General features: G+C 44.3%; 1 protein-coding gene across 3 annotated transcripts in view; it reads right to left on the bottom strand.

The window, feature by feature from the left end:
* TMEM132B (transmembrane protein 132B) overlaps nt 1–17,048 on the bottom strand; it is a 221,908-nt gene that overhangs the window by 76,615 nt on the left and 128,245 nt on the right. Inside the window, exon 1 of one of the 3 annotated variants that reach the window (XM_038152281.1) lies at nt 12,146–12,314. The exons of the other annotated variants lie outside the window; for them this stretch is intronic. The gene's annotated coding sequence lies outside the window, so the exon portion shown is untranslated. Of the gene's footprint in view, nt 1–12,145; nt 12,315–17,048 lie in introns of those variants that run through there. 3 annotated transcript variants of the gene reach the window in all.

Below are 17,048 nucleotides of genomic sequence, written 5' to 3'. Positions count from 1 at the left end.
CCATTCCACAGAAAGCCAGTTCAGCTCCAAGCAGCTCCAGAATAAAGGAGTTACCAGGACAGGAAAGTGCTGCTGAGCCCCAGAGCTTTCCCCAAAGACACATCCACGTGAAGGAGCTGCAGTTTATTTTGTCAAAATGACAGATCTCTGTGAGTTATGTCATGAGCACAGCTCTGATGTGAGAGGTTGTAAGCAGCACCACGCAATCACCTGGCACTGAAATAACAAGGAATTGAATTTGTGTGAGCCCAACATGAATTATTGAATTAATGGAATGATACTCCGACTGATATTAATGCAGCAGCAACAGCACAACTGGTTCGTATTTACCTTGAATAAACAAAATTAGTCACTGCTGAGAAAGATTAGCAGTGCTAGCCACGCTGAAGGGCCCGCCCTGTGTGTTTGGGCAGAGAATGAGATGCAGGCTGGCATTTCTGGGCACTCGGCAGTGCCACACCAGGGCTCTGCTGGCTCCCTCTCACGGGTCAGCAACAATTGAGCCGATAAAAGTCAGAGCTTCTACTGCTGCACTTGGCTATTACAGGAAATCACAAGTTCCATTCACTCATAAAAGAAAGCTTTCAGTAAATGGCAATTTGTTTATGAGGCCCACGGCAGTGTAAACAACACCCTCAAAACTGGAGCAGACGTGAGGTCTTGGAAAAATTGGAAAATAATACATGTGAGGTATCATGTTGCTTGAGAGTCTTTTCGGTTGATAATGGGCAATTCTTACTCTGACAAATTGTAACCAAATTCAACAAGAATTCAGTGACCTCACATTACCGAGGTACATTAGTTTATAAAACACTTGAGTGGAAAAGGTCTCGCTCCTTTGATCCCAGGAGGATTAATTCTGTGAGTAAGGTTTACTGAAGAGCAAACACTTACAAGAGGAGGCTTTTGCAAGCGCTCGAGACCCTCACTGCCTGCTGAAGCCAAGTGAAGCAGCAGATGGCCAGGACCTCTCAAGGAACAGATCCAGACTAAAGATCCTGACCTTCTCCCCCTGAGGAAATTAAGATCTGAGCAGCCTGAGATGAAGGAAATGAAGCAAACACCTCCCAAGGGCAGCACGCAGTTTCTGAACGATGAAGATTTGCATATTAAGCCCTTCTGCCCTCCTGAGGGCTGCCTTTCTGCCTGGGGCACCTCCAGCCCCTGGCTGTGTTCCCCCAGCCACCTCTCTGAGGGGAGGCACTGGGGCTACCCACAGCTTCACTGGATAAAGGATGTCGAAGCCCAAGCCCTCCTCTCCCAGCGTGAATAGCTCTGATGAGGCTGGAAGGACACAAAGCTGCTGTCTAACAGAGAACTCGTTCGTATTTTCCCAAACATTTTTTGCTGCCTGATCTCGGTTTTCTTTCACTGCCATAAAAATTCATGCTCTTCACAGAGGTACAGGCAGAGAAAATGGCTACAGAGGATAAACCCAAGCTGCTAAATCCATTAAGAATGTATGGATTGACACAGCATGTTTTAATAATCCAGTAAAAGCCAAAAAAACAACAAGAAAGTATTTTTGTTCAAAACACACCACCAAGAGCAGGTATTATGATGTTATTTTGCTTAGCCAACATTTTCCCACAACTGAAAACAATAAATCTAGATAATGAGCAAACCTTTTAAGCTCTTCAGCTTCTCCACTGCCAATTCACAACTGTGCTGCTCACTAACAATGTGCAATAACTTCCACTTTATTTGATTTTATCAACATCATCATGACAACCCTGGAGACAACTGAGACAATTGCTTCAATTATTTTTATTTTCCTGCACCCTTGTGACAGTGCACAGAAATGCTTCTGGTAAAAGAGTCCTCAGATAGTCTTTAAGTCAACCTTTAACAAAACAACTTTTAGGACTGAGCTCGGGGTGGGGTAATTGGTGAGCTCCACTGAAACGTTGCTGGGCACTGGGAGCCCCTTTGTACCTTTGTCATTACTCTCTCCTTCTGGAACAGCATGCAATCTTTTGGGGCTTAAAAAAGCATTTTGATTGCACTGGAACATTTCTCTGACTACTATTTAGAACTTCTTTATTGCTGTGTTGTGTATTTCTTAAAATAAAGATTCTCTGTCAGGAGGAAGTCTTGTTGGGAAACAACAAACACATCCAGTGAGAAACTGGGGCCAGGCAAATATAGAGGGAGCTTTTGTTGTTTCAAAAATAAGAATGATTTTATGATGAAAGACTTATGCTGAAACCTATCCAGTTAATAAATATCAACAGCCCAAATGGTGCTTATAATTTTTCTTCTGCTGTTGAGAAATCCTTACATTTTTACATGCCATAATCACACGGTCTATTTCCAACATTGCTGTGGAAGCAGCTGAAATACATCAAAAAGCAGAGATGGATGTTTAAATTAGCAGTGACTGAAAATTAAAGATAAATTCAGTGGCAGAAGAAGCTCTTTGCAGTGCAGGAACTCTCATGGAAAGATCTCTGCAGCCTCTCCAAAGGTCTTTCCAAGAACCAGGGTGCAGTTCAGGGAGCCTGGATGACCCAAGGCATGGGGAACTTCAGCCAAGCTGAAAACATTTCACCTCAGGGGAGGGACAGGGGCATCCAGAGGCTCCATGAGATAGGAAAGATTCCTGGGAATCCCTGGTGACACTGGGCTGTCCACACTGCCACCACGCAGGCACACACCTGAGCTTGCTGTCCACCCCAGCTCCTCCACAGCAGGCAGCAGCTCAGCACAGCTTCACCCAGAGCCTTGCCCTCCCCCAGTCAGCCATGAAAGGGAGGCAGGCAAGAGCTGAATTTCTCTGTGCCTCTTCCAGATGCACTGTGAGCCTCCGGAGGAGTGATTCTGCATGGCAGCCCCTGGACATGCACACCCATGTGAAGCCCTGGAGTTTGGTACTCACCACTTCTCACAATTCCTCACCTTCCCAGGCAGAGATCAATCCCGGGGGAAGTCCTGGAGGCACCCAAACAGCTCAGCCCACACCTCCAGCAAGATTCCTTGCCATTTTAAACACTTTACCCTTTTAATGTGATATTAGCATCAGGTGATCAGACCTTTCTGTATGCACCAATCCCCTGAGAAAAGAACATGCCCCCTAGAACCAGGAGAAGCTCCTTGCAGTCCAGCTGCTGTTTTGATTTCAGCATTACAATCGAGGCTGACAGCTGAATCTCCTTGGGGAGAAAGATCAGCCCGAGGGGATCTGGAGATGTGAATTCCCCAGGCAGGGAATTTCTGAATGGGAGCAGAGGGACCCAAGCTGCAGCCTGTGCCACGAGCACACCTGAGCAGCTGCAGGATGCAGGAACAGACAAACGGGGCTCTCCCCTGAGTGTGCAAAAAGTCTCATTCAACACTTCATGGAAAAAATTAAAAAACTTGGAATTTAATCCTTTGCTCGATGGCCAGACTGTGTAAATGACTAAATAACAGAATGCCTGAGACAAGGGGAAATCAAAAACCAGTCCATATTTCTCTCTCTACAGCTTGCTAAGGCTGCACAGAACCCACAGGTCTGCTGTAGAAGCTGCTGTCGTGCCCCCTGCATTAAATAATTAAAGAAAAAATCAAAATAAGGGCATGGCAAGAATTATTTGATTCCTCCTACATTCTCTTCAGCTCCAAACAAGTTCAAGCACCTCATGAACTAAACTTGGCTCTCCTTGAATCCAGTGTACTCTGTCTAAGAGAGGGAAGGTGCACGGTGTCCTGTGGCTAAGAAATAAATGGCCATGGCAAGGTCCTCAAAGCAGCGAGGGCAGGGAGCAGGGCAGCCCACTAACATCAACACAAACGGGACCTCCTCCCTCCCCACTCCCCTGAGGGGCACACGGTGTGCACAAAATTGTTTTATTTTAAAGGCTGATAATTACGTTTTACAAAAGAGTTAAGCTCTTCCTCTCGCTGTTGGTAGCCACTGAACAGACAGTAAAAACATGAAAGTGAAACTGGCACAGAAACATCAGTTTCCCATGTTTTAATTAATAAACAAGATTAATTTATCCAGCTGAGCAAACAGAGGGTGGCTCAGGGTCTGCATTCAGTGTATGAACAGAAAGAGCCATCTGCAGTAAGTCTCTGAACCTCCACCCTTTGCTAGTTGAGCTTAAAGTCCTGATCCTCACACCAGAACTGAAAGCAAGAGATAAGCAGAGTTCCCGTGTAAGTCACCCCATTAAAAGATCATTGTTGTCCTAAAAATGAATCCAAATTTTCCTAGACGTGCAAAGATAACTCCAAATAACAAACCACAGAGGGGTGGATTTAATATTTCTCCTTTTAAAAACCATTCTACAATTATTTTTAATGGCACAAAAGTAAGGTCAGCACCACAGGCACCCCCATGGTCACCTTTCCAAAGGGCAGCCACAGCCTTGGCACACTCACAAGACAACAATTCCCCACCACAATGACAGCTCAAGGGGAGCTGCTGGGACACTGCTCAAAGCCAAGGTCACAGCCTGAGCCAATGAGTGCAGGCACAAGCGAGGAATAAGTGAGGTTAATTCACTCAGCCTCTGAAAAGGAATAATTAGAAAGGAAGGGGGAGAAGTGGTGTTCCACCCAGCCTGTCCCACCCACTCTATGGTAAAAGCCAAAACATGACCCCAAAACTTCATTTGAAGGAGTTTCCCCAGCAATGAAACCTTGAACAACCTGAGGTGGGGTGGGCTGAGTGTCCAAGCTGAGCAGACGTGGGGAGCAGTCACACCCAGGACATCCCACGAGGGACATTCCCATCCCTCCTGCTCTCAGGGAGTCTGAGCAATGACCCAAAATCACCAGTGACAGCAATCCTGCTGTGGTGGACGTGGTGCTCCATTGACTCCCTTTTCACCCACTCTAACAGTCACAGTCTGGCAGGGTTTTGCTTTTTCATTTTCCTTGCTACTATCAAAAATTTCACCCGAGCAAAAATACCAGCTGTCACAAAGCACAAAGAGACAGATGAAAGGGTTTCTAGAAGAAGAAGGCAGGCTCCTGTAAGTGCTGCAATTCATGCTAAACTACATAAAATATCCCCAGCATCATGGGTTAATGCGAAGCAGAATGTACAAAATCATTCTCCTTCTATTCCTCTTTTCTGAGTCTCTTCAGGATTTCATCATCTCTTCCCTTCTCCCGCCCCCTCCCAACTCCCTTCCTCCCCATATAAGAATATGCTCAGCCCTGGAAAATTGTTGAGCTGAAATCCTTAGGTTTTGTGGAGGCCTGGCATTCTTTGGACAGCTGTATTTACACCCCTGGCTGCTGGGTAGTCATGCTGGAAGCAATTAGCTTTCATGCTTTTTCAATATTGCCTTTCAAAAACTTTGAGATCCCTCATCTCTATCGATTTAGATGTAGAGAAGCACAGAAAATAATGAAAAAAAAAATTAAAAAGAGAGTTCATCCATATGCTGAGCTCCTCTAGTCTCACTCAAATGCAGCAACTTCAGCTCCCCACCACCTAATGAATGCCACCGCAGCCACGTTCCCAGCCCATCAGGGGAGATGCTCAAAGGCCTTGAAAAGCATCACCACAACCCTGAAAGGCAGCAGCTTCCAGCACTGCGGGTCCAGGGAAGGTTCAGCAGCCAGCAGCCTCTCCCACGGATTCGAGCACCTCTGTGGAGTTTAACAACACTTCCAAGTGTGTCCTTTATATTTTTCTAAGAGGGAAATCTGTCACTGCTGGACTATTTAAAAAAAGAGAGGAAAAAGGGATGGAAAGAAAAAACGTAAGAGCCTAGCTAAATGTATCCTGATTGCAGTAATTGCATGCATTCCTCTGCTGGAAAGTCTTGTATTGTATTTCTAATATGTGCTGATAAGTGCATTCACAACATGATTAACTGCCTGCAGACAAGAATGGCTATTATGTTTAACAGACTGATTAGCAAGTGACAGAGCTGCAAACTGTACTCCCGGTAAATTGGCTGCTTTTAAATTACAGCAACTTTTTTATGGTTCCATTTTTAAAATGCAATGGCTTGTTACACATATGCCGCGTAAATTCCTATCTGACAGTAAGGACTAGAGGATACTGAGCTTTTAACTTTTAATCTTCAGATCTCAATTAAAGCATTGCTCATTTTCTTGTTAATTACACCAAAATCTGCACTGTACATGGCTCTCATCAGGCATCATCTCATTTTCAATATTGGTCTCTCCAAAGCTACCCTTAAACACAGGGCCAGGGATTTCAGTCCTTCTCTTTCTGAAGTTCTGCCTTATTTTTGCTGGTTCTGTAAGCAGATAACTAAGACAGGATTTAGTGTATTGTGCCCAGGATCTGATTAATTCCCCCTCTCACAGCTCAGGCACCTTTCCATGGACTCTCCCAGAAGCCCCAGTGCCCTCAGAGCAAGGCAGAGGCAAGAAGGGCAGGGTCTGTCCCTGCTCAGCTCCTGGAACTAAATCACAAATCTCAAATCCTCCTCAGTTCACCCTGGCCACGGCATGAGGCTCATCCTGCTACAGCCAGGACTGCTCCTGCTTCAAGTGAAATGAGCTCCTCATTAATTCCCTCTATTTTATCCCGACAAAGGGTAGGATTTGGGCACCCAGCCCCTTGCAGTGCTCCTGGAAATCCTGCCATGCAATGCACGGCTCTGGCTTTTTTGATTGCTCTTATTTTTATCTCTGTAATGTATAAGAGCAGCAGCCTTGTTTTGGGCCCCTGTGTATTTCATACAAACACGGCTACAGAGACAGTCATGACCCCAGAGAGTTTCCAGTCCACAAGTCAGAGAGAGAAAAGAGATTTAACAATCTGCACCAATTTAAATTCATACAGAAGGCACAAACCCTTTAAGTACAAATTTATCTAGAGACTTTCAAGCTCAATGACATCATGTACTTCAAACCAACTTATTTATAACATAAAGCTTAGTATAACTTGTAAGGAGATAGAATAAATCAATTTGCTCTATCACAGAACTTCATCAGATACAATACAGATGGCTCTGCTACCACGGTTAAAAATAACCTACACATTTTTACATCAGCTCAAGGCATTTATCAAACCAGGAAACTGGTGGGGGAGGATGTTGTCTGGCTTGCACACAGTAATGGGAATATCCACCCAGCAGTCTGGGGCTTTTATTAATCTTCTATCACGTGTTTCTAATTTTATTCTGAACTGGGAGAATTCCGTTTCCAAAATCATTTATCTTTGCTAAATACCAGGACAGAGGAACTTGAAGTTGCCTATTGAATGTAGATTAAGAGGGGAGAAAATAATCCAGAGGGCAGCCTGATTGTCGAAGGGGATAGAAAACACTTGAGTACCAAACCCTCTCTGAAGCAAACCCGGCTGAGCATCCAGCACTTCCTGCTGGATAAAAAAGGGTGATGGGAATTTCCAGAGCCTGAGACTGCAGCACAGCAGTGGCTGTGCAGAGCTGGCATCCTCCTGCATGCTCCTCAACCATCCAGCTTGAGATTCCCAGATAACCTGCAGCAGAGTGCAGAAACCCACACACCCTGCAAATAATGCAGCTGCAAGAATGAAAGTCATTTGTTTCTCAGCTTTCATCGCTCTCGTTCTCACATTCCACCCCCAGAGGGGAAATTAGGTGTTGATGTTTGCTCAGGATTTATTGACTGAAGGGTTTTCTGCGAGGCTCCTCCAGGAGCTCTGTTCAGCTCTTCCCACTGGAAGGCAACCCCTGGAGAGGGCACAGAAAGCCACCATGGGCAAAGGGCTCAGGCTGCAAACGCCCAAAGAGACAGGATCATTGTCTGTGCTGGGAGGGAATTCCAGTACCTGTGCAACCCCTGCAAAACAAGGAGGGAGAGCTCGTGCTGTGACCTTTTTTACTCTTTTTACTCTTTTTAAAACCAGGTATAATAAGCTCCTGGGTCAGCCAGAGCTTTGACATCTGCTGCCTGAGATTCTTCTTCATAATGAGCTCCCTAAAGAAGACCAGAAGCCTTTGTAGCTCAAATAAAGGCAGATTTCATCACAATGAACCTCGAATATGTAACATTAAACAGGGAAAACTCCAAGCAACTGGATCAAACAGAAGGGAAATAAAAAGCTGTGTACACAGCCCTCCCCAGACTGGTGTCACTGCAGGCAAGCCCTCCACTCTTGTTCCCAGCTAACCTGGAGACTCCCTGGGCCTGCCCTCACCTGGTGGTCCCCAGGGAGATCCTTTAAAGATTAAGAAAAATTAAGAAAAAATCTAAAAAAGATACATTAGATACACAATTAAGGTTGTTGCATATTAAAATACAAATTTGTCATTCCCTGCTCCATGCCCATATTTTGTTTTCCAGGGGATTACAACAGCACAGCTAATTATGTGAATGCCTCTGCAGGTTATAATTGGGAATGAGATCAGTTGATTAACTACTTTGCTAAGGATTCCAATGAGCACTGGGAGAAAGTGGGAACATCCCTCAGAGCAACCTGGCCAAGTGGAAGGTGCCCCTGCCCCAGCTGGGCTTTGGAGCTGGGTGATCTTTGGGGTCCCTTCCAACCCAGGCTGCTCCATCATTCTGTGATCTGATTTTGGCTCTCTTCAGCATCTCACTTTCTCATCCTCATTCCTAGTGAAATGATCATGGATAACAGGCCCATGTGTTCCTCCCCTCCATTTCATTATTATCTCATTCCATTGTTTACCAAGCACCCAAAGCCCAACTGGAAATCTGCTCCCAGGAATGAAAGGATCACAAATCTGCTTCCTAAAGGAAAGAATCACGACAGGAAAAAGCTGCAAGAAGATCAATCATGCAAAGGTCCAGTGAATAACCCAGCAGGCCACAATGCTGCTTTGGAGATCTGCAAGCAGCCAAGAAATGATAATACTCTAATTAAAACAGCAAACTCAAAAGGTATCCAAAAGGTTTTCCTTCCCACCCAGCCCTGCACAGACATCAGGCAATAAACTAAACATCAAGTTGCTCTGGGAGTTGTTTCCATAAACAAAATACAGATAATGAGGTGTCCCTCAAAACTCTTCTCTTTTTTTCAATTTTGATTTAAAACTGAGAGGAGCGTGTGAATAAAAGGGAAGCTGTCTGAAGCAAAAGGACAGATGGTTCTGCTGCCAGAGAGGTGCACAAAACTGAGGTTTATTACAAGCCTTTTATTTTACTTAGAGCTTTTTATTTACTCTTCTTTCTCCCTTCACTCACCTATTCATCTCCCCCTCAGAGCACTGCAAATTCAAGCTCCCATCGAATTCTTCTGATTCAAATTCAAATTGGAGCACACAAAGCACGGCACCGCTCTCAGTGCACAAGTTTGAAGGGTTTTGTTGCAGATTTTGGGGGCTTTTTTTTTTTTTTTTAAGTGTCTAACAAGCCAATTAGAGGCTGAATCAGTACCTTTCAGATGAATACCCAGGAAATGAGAGGAACATGGCAGTGGTGACACATCCTGCAGCCTGAGCCCCTGGAACACGAGGCATGTGCTATTATTTTACGTGTAATGACTAACTGCTACTGTGTTTATCTCATCAAGAAAGCCACTTTCCCCCCTTGCTTTTGCATTCCCTGGGTGTTTAACGAAGTGGGTTTGCTCTGATGAAGGTAAAGGCATAAAGAATCTCTTCAGAACCATTCCTGGGCTCTGCTCATGGAGCCTCTCCCATCCCTGGCTGCCCACAAAAGCAGGAGGTGTGCATCAAACAGGGCAAGCACAGAAGGCCCTGTGCTTCTCTCATTTCTGAATATGTGCATAATTTTGTATTTTTATATACTTATATATTTCTATTTTATACATTTCTGTTATAATTTTGATCTATTTCTATTTTTATATACTTTCTATTAAGTCCCTGTCCAGCTACACCCTCTGAGACCCTGCTCACATGGCAATGTTCAGTGGGTTCCTGGACTGGATTTCAACTGCTCCAGTCCAATAAAATAAACACTCCAATTCAGAGCAAATTTCTCTGAAATCAATGTCATTAACATCATCCTGGCTGAACACTAAACACTGCAGGAAAGCTGAGCTATCCTGGATTTTCTCTTGGAATTCCTGTTGTTGAGCAGCTCAAGTTACCCTGGGAATGTTACTGAGGTGGGTCCTCCCTTCCTGTACCTTCACTTTTAACCTTGGGTGGTGGGAAATTATGTGCATCATAATTAAAAAGAAAAGGAAAAAATAATTTAAAGCTAACAGTCGTTGCAATCACCATAATAAATTTATAGGAAATACATTTAACTATTGCCATGGCAATCAGGAAACTGTTTTGTTATAATTAAAAGGATAATTACCTTTCTCTATTTTAACAAACTCATGAATTAAAAATTTAGGGCAGCTTTGCCAAAGTAAATTTATCTGCATACATTACAAATCACACATTCCCATAGCATTTTTCTCTTTAACTCATCATGGTTTTTATATTTTTATATGTTTTTAAAATCTTGATGCCATGCTGTAGGACTCAAGGTCAGGTTGGATGGGGCTTGGAGCAACCTGGGGTAGTGGAAGGTGTCCCTGCCCATGGCAGGGGTTGGACAAAATCATCTTTAACCCAAACCATTCTGTGATTCCACACAGTGAGAAAACTCTGAGCATCTCATTGACCCACAAATCCGCAGACTAAAGCAATCTGGGAAAGTCACTTGGCAAATAATTTCAAATTACAGTAACGTGGTCAAATCCCGCCGAGCAGGCAGGAGCAAAGCAAAGCTCCAGCTACAAACTGTGCATCAAGAAATCAGGGGAATAACTCACTGCTGTGTTTTGGTTGGTACTGAGCAGAACTCCTTGCTGAGGAATGAGTGTGACCTATTTCGAGCTCCTTTCAGCAGTGATTTTCTCTTGTTTGCAGGTGCAGGTCACAGGTGAGATCCAGACCATGATCCCGTTCTATTTTATTTGAAATATAGATCTCTCTAAACTGTCTCACAAAACAGGCACTGGCTGGGAAAGTGCCTCTTCCTTCTAGCTTTTGTTTGCAATAGAAAAAATGGACACTTGCTTGTTACTTATTTGAAATAAAGATGCTTCTGAAGACTGTAAAGGGAAAAAGAAATTGAGATGATAAGAAAACATGAGCTGTAAGGATATTTAGTATGTAATTATTTAAGTAGAAGACCTTTAATAAACTGGATAGTCAACCTCAGTTTATAAACTCAGTATTTAAAGACCAGTTCCATTTCTGGGGAAAAATAAACCAGGACTGGTGTTAAATCAGTAATATATTTTAGCACGGCTTTTTCTTTTCTACTGTAAAAGTGTCTAATATTAAATGTACAGTATTAAACTGGAAGGGAAAGCAAACATTAGCCAGGGCAAAGAATCAGAAAAAAGCACCTAGAGAGATAATGCCCATGGAATATTTATAATCACGTGGGGAAACAGAAATAAAGGTGGTGCATAGAATAAAGTCAAGGGGCGCAGGGAGCGGCAGAAGAAATGGAAATTTAACACTGGTAATTCAGGAGAGGGAACTCAGCACCTTGGGAAACTCTAGCTCTGACAAACTGGGATGCAAGAGAACACAGAGCTCTCTGGGAAAGCAATCCACAACCAAACCCACAGATTCAGAGGCAGCAGGGATTTCCTGCCAGGGATTTCCATGAGCCCAGCCATGCCTGCACCGCCCCGGTGCTGCTGGGGACTGGAGCCTGGCCTCAGGAGCATTCACATCCTGCCTCAGCACTTCCTCAGATGGCTGCAAGCTCAGGGACACAGTCAGGGACAGCACCTGAGGCTGCAGCCAAACGGCCACTGCAGGCCAGTGACCTGCACACTAGAAATAATATAAATATAAATATAAATATAAATATAAATATAAATATAAATATAAATATAAATATAAATGTTATTTCAACTATAACTATAACTATACAAAGAAATAGAAAGAGAAATAGAAATAGAAATAGAAATAGAAATAGAAATAGAAGTAGAAGTAGAAATAGAAGTAGAAGTAGAAATAGAAATAGAAATAGAAATAGAAATAGAAATAGAAATAGAAATAGACATAGAAATAGAAATAGATATAGAAATCTATGGAATTCATATATAACTACATAATTCATATGTAACTACAAATATATGTATAAATAGATATATAAAATAATATATTTATTTAAATATATAATTATATAAATTATATAGAAACATAGAAATATATAAACTATATATAAATATATAAATATATAAATATATTTATATATAAATATATTTATATATGAATATATAAATATAAATAACCAGTACCCAGCCAGGCAGAGGGCAGGGAGAGCAGGAAAAATCCCACATGGAGCAGAATCTCCTGACTGCTGAGCTGCTCCTTCCCTCTGGAGACAGTGAAAATGAGAAACTCTGTGGAGCTGGCAGGTCCCAGCCCCAGCTCATCCCAGCACCTCAGAATAAATGAAGATAAGGCCCAGAATAAATGGAGATAAGGCCCAGAATAAATGGAGAGAAGGCCCAGAATAAATGGAGAGAAGGCCATGCTGGGCAGAGGAAGGAATAGGGACTGTTCCCTTTGCCTTTCTCCAGGGTTTTGCTGCTGTGAGTGCCCTGCTGGGAGCCCAGAGATCCCCAGGGGATGGTGGCAGAGGAGCAGGGCCAGGCCAGGGAAAGCAAGCACAGACACCCTTGGCCAGCCAGCAGCAGCCCACGGTGCAGGGACTTGGAGGGAAAAAGAGAAATTTTAAAAAAAAGGGAATTTTACTATCACTGAATAGATTTTTCCCTTGCAAAGATGCCCCTTTCCTTTCCAAACCCACATGAACTTTTACAATGCACAGCATCCTCTGGCTCAGCCTCCCCCAGGGCTGCAGCTGCTGAGGCAGCACCTCCTTCCACCTCGAGCCTGCCAGTTTCAAGTGATATCACCAATTCTTTTTTGGAAAAGACAGTGATTTCCCTATTTCCCTGCCACACTGGTGATGGCTCCAGACCTGGCTCGTTCTCAGTGAGATGGGAATCTTCATGCCAGTGGATGTGCTCCCTTTCCTGCAGAAGAACACAGATGTTGCCTTCCTAGCTGCTAATTTTTATCTTTTCTCTTAATTGAAATTACCTTCTGCATCCCTAATCTTATAACTAAATGCCCCATATGTTGATTATGGTGCAGCCTGCATAAATTCAGTCGAAGAAAGTTGGTAAATTTCTTTAATTAATAATTATTAGAAAAATACCCATTAAGGTAAATTGAAATTACGTTAGATGGAAATTAAATTGTTAAAAATTATACTTTCTTTCAAGTTTAGAAATTATAACTGAGTAATCCCTCAACCAAGCACTACAAGACAGGAATTCCAGTGCTCAGCACAGTGTAATTTCAGAGGGAAGTGGATATTGTGTTTTGATATAACATAAATGAATATACATGACTTAAACAACTCCTTAAAAATAATGACTATTAAATGCTTAGAGAAATCCCTTCAGGCAGCAGTGGTTAAATAAACACAAAATGCTTTTCAGGTTAAAAAGCACAGGAAATTGTCTCAGGATCAGGAAGGCAGGGACACCTCCCACTGCCCGGGGTGCTCCAAGCCCTGCCCAGCCTGGCCCTGGGCACTGCCAGGGATGCCCCAGCTGCTCTGGGCACCTGTGCCAGGGCCTCACCCCCCACAGGGAAGGATTTCTGTACATCTAACCTGAATTTCCCTTTTTTCAGTTTGAACCCAGTTAATATTAATGTTCTTTATTTAAACCTTGCCACTCGCGTCCCTCCCAGGTGAAACACAAAGCAAACACTGGGGTGTAACTCTGGGCAAAGGCAGCAACGTCTGCAGTGCTACAGCTGTTATCCACAGAATAGATGGGTTTGGAACAGATCATTTCAGGAGCTGCACACGGGGGTGAGGTGTTCAGGGGCTGTAATAAAGCTCTAAACCCTGCTGTCCCCCCAGGCACCTCTCAGGACACCTGTGAGACAGAATCACTGTCCCTGGGCACAGGGGACAGGGCACTGCCAGCCCCAGCGCAGGGGCAGAGTGATAAATAAAACAAATACAACAAACATGTTTATTTTTTTTTTTGTTACTCTTACAATTCTCATTCTCCTCTGTGACTTTCTTTTTCTTTTAAATTTTTCTTTCATTGCAAATTTTTCTTTCCCACCTCTTAAATTTCATTTATTTTTTAGCTCTACCATGTTTTCAAGACAAAAAATCTGTATATTCTTTCAGATTAAGCCAGCCTTCTGCACTGCAAACAGTAATTATTTCATGTAATACACACACCAGCACACACATATTGCTGTCACCAAGTACCTGACAGCATTTCAAATGCTGGGAGAAGTTTTTGCATTTAATAAATGGAAAAAAACCTGCCACAGTTGATTTTATATAACTTATCTTTGTAAGTTTAATAAAAGAATCCCATCCCACACCTAAACCAAGAGATTTGGCTGCCACATATTTAAATGAAATGCCCAGTGGAGCTTTCCAACTGCAAGGCAGCAGCAGATTCGCTGAAAGCAGTGATGGCCAGACAGCCTGAGTGGCAACTTCTAATTGAGACTTATTAGAATTGGAGATTGAGGAAAAGGAGGCCTGTGGATAATTTAGGAGCAATTTGAGCTGCAGAGCTGCAGGTTGTGAGTGGCACACGCCACAGCTGTCACGGGTGGTGTCACTGCAGTCACTGCCAATCCCTCCCCGATGCCCCCGGCCTGCAGGAGCTGCAGCTGCACTCTGACAGTGCTGAAAACAGCAGCATTGCAAACGGGAGCAGCCAAAAACCTCTCTGCTAAAGGGAAAGGGAAAACCTCCCTGCTAAAGGGAAAGGGAAACCTCCCTGCTAAAGGGAAAGGGAAACCTCCCTGCCTTTCAGGATAGCCAATAAATTCATTCTTCTGTTCGCTCGGGACAGAGGGAAGCAAACTGGCAGGTCAAAGGCCAAGGCAAGGCACATGTTTTGCTTTCCCTGATCTCTGGCATTGGGATGTGCTGAGCCCCAAAATGGGTGGAAAGAGAAATCAGTGCCTAAATCAGCAGAACCTCCCCATGGCAGTGCTTCCTTCCAGGCTTTCTCCTCCATCCTCATCCCAGCACTGAACTGCTTCCTCTGGCACCTGCTTCCAAACCAAAACCAGATTTGAGGTCCCCTCCTAGCCAAGCACAGGGACAGAGCTGGGCTCTTTAAAGATTCAGCTCCACCAGCCCTGAGTGCCAGGGAAATAAATATATGGGATTTGAGAGGCACGGGACATAAATTCTGCCTTGGTTTAGAAGCCTGTGGGCAGTAAAGTGCTCTGCCCATTAAAACATAAATTATCATCTGAGTGTAGCTGATGAGAGGCTGGGACTAATAGGAAGTGGTGCTAAATAAGAATTATAGGAATGCTTTTCCCAGTCTGACTGCAGGAATTTACTCTCCACCCTAGCACGCCTCAAGATGGCAGATGAAAATGAGGGCTGGTGTGTCCGGGAGCTCAGAAGCAAATTGTTACCCTTCAAACACATCCTTATCAATCAAGCATCTTCTTAATCCCATCAGCTGTGACTGGAGAACACCTGTTATCCCCAAACTTGCAAATCTTTATGAGAAGAAAATGTTCAATGTCCCCATCATGCCCTGAACCAGGGAGCAGCAGCGCTGGCAGTAACAGAGGGTGCACCAGGAGACTGAGCCTGGGCTGGGCTTTCAAACACATCATCAGCCTGGTGCCTCTGAATTTCCTCTGAAATCTGAGCCTGTAGCACAACTGAATCCCCTCAGAAGCCCCCACCCAGTGCAGCAGGACTCAGCACAGCATTAAATGCCACAGCAGACTCGGGAATTTAATCCAGATCATTTCAACTTTTCTCAACAGTTTTAGCCCAGACCAATTCTGAGCTCCTCTTCTGGGAATTAGGAAAAAGCGAGGGTAACAGGTCTGAAGTGCTTCATGAGCTCCAAACTGCCAGCTTATTTGTGTTCTACAGATAAATCAATACATTCAGATAAAGTTTCTGAGTGCCAGTAATATTTTCTTTGACTCCTGCATTTACCCATTTCTCCAGATGCTCATTTCTCCAGAAGTATTAACTCGCCTCTCTTATTTATGGCCCCTCTCTGCCATTTTTTGCTCTCCCTCTCCCAGCAGGGCTCCCAGATCTACTGGGACAGGGCTCTGGAGGATTCAGGGCTGGCAGTGTCACCAAGCATTGCCCTCTGGGACAGGGCTCTGGAGAATTCAATGCTGGCAGTGTCACCAAGAAGGATTGCCCACTGGGACAGGGCTCTGGAGGATTCAGGGCTGGCAGTGTCACCAAGGGTTGCCCACTGGGACAGGGCTCTGGAGGATTCAGAGCTGGCAGTGTCACCAAGGATTGCCCACTGGGACAGGGCTCTGGAGGATTCAGGGCTGGCAGTGTCACCAAGGGTTGCCCTCTGGGACAGGGCTCTGGAGAATTCAATGCTGGCAGTGTCACCAAGGATTGCCCACGGGGACAGGGCTCTGGAGAATCCAGGGGTGGCAGTGTCACCAAGCATTGCTCAAGGTGCCACCACTGCAGCCTGCAGCCCTGGGCATCACTGACAGAACAGGATTCTTGACACACATATCTGTTTCTTGACACACATATCTATTTCTTCAATGAAGATTGAGAGCCAAAATAAATGGAATGTCAGTGGTTAGGAGCAGGGAATAGCTATGGGATCCCTGCACCCACGGCTGTTCCCACTGACTGGGCAGGAATCCTTTTAACTCCAGCTTTGGCCTCTTGCACCACATAAGTGAAGTTACTCAAACTCTGCTGGAGGCCTATAAAGAGCAGGAGAGCCCCAAGCTAAAGCAGATGACAATGGTTTCTTGTTTTTTCCCTCCCAGCACAGTGATGGCCTATTGTCCATTACAAATAAAGTGGAAAATCAGTCCTGCATTGAACCAGCATCACGCAGCACAATTGGACTCTGTTTCCATCCCATCTCAGCTAAACAGGACTGGAATTGTTACACAAGTCCCAAGGTGCCCACTGATGTGAGATGTGGTTTTTATTTATTGGAGAAGACACTTGCATGCTCTGGGAAAAAGTTATTTGCTGGCCTTAAATCATCCATGCAGGAACAACTAAAGAAAGCCTGCAAATGTATCAAGAAAGGATTTAGGATTGGATAGGGCGAGGCAGGACTGAGGAGCCCAGAGAACACAGGGGAAGATGGGTTTGAGGGCCAGGGGTGA

This window comes from Motacilla alba, chromosome 15 (assembly GCF_015832195.1).
Source record: "Motacilla alba alba isolate MOTALB_02 chromosome 15, Motacilla_alba_V1.0_pri, whole genome shotgun sequence".
In the NCBI taxonomy this organism is placed as follows: Eukaryota; Metazoa; Chordata; class Aves; order Passeriformes; family Motacillidae; genus Motacilla; species Motacilla alba.
The sequence above is the reverse complement of the archived record's forward strand: the minus strand, read 5'-3'. Positions and strand labels throughout refer to the sequence as shown.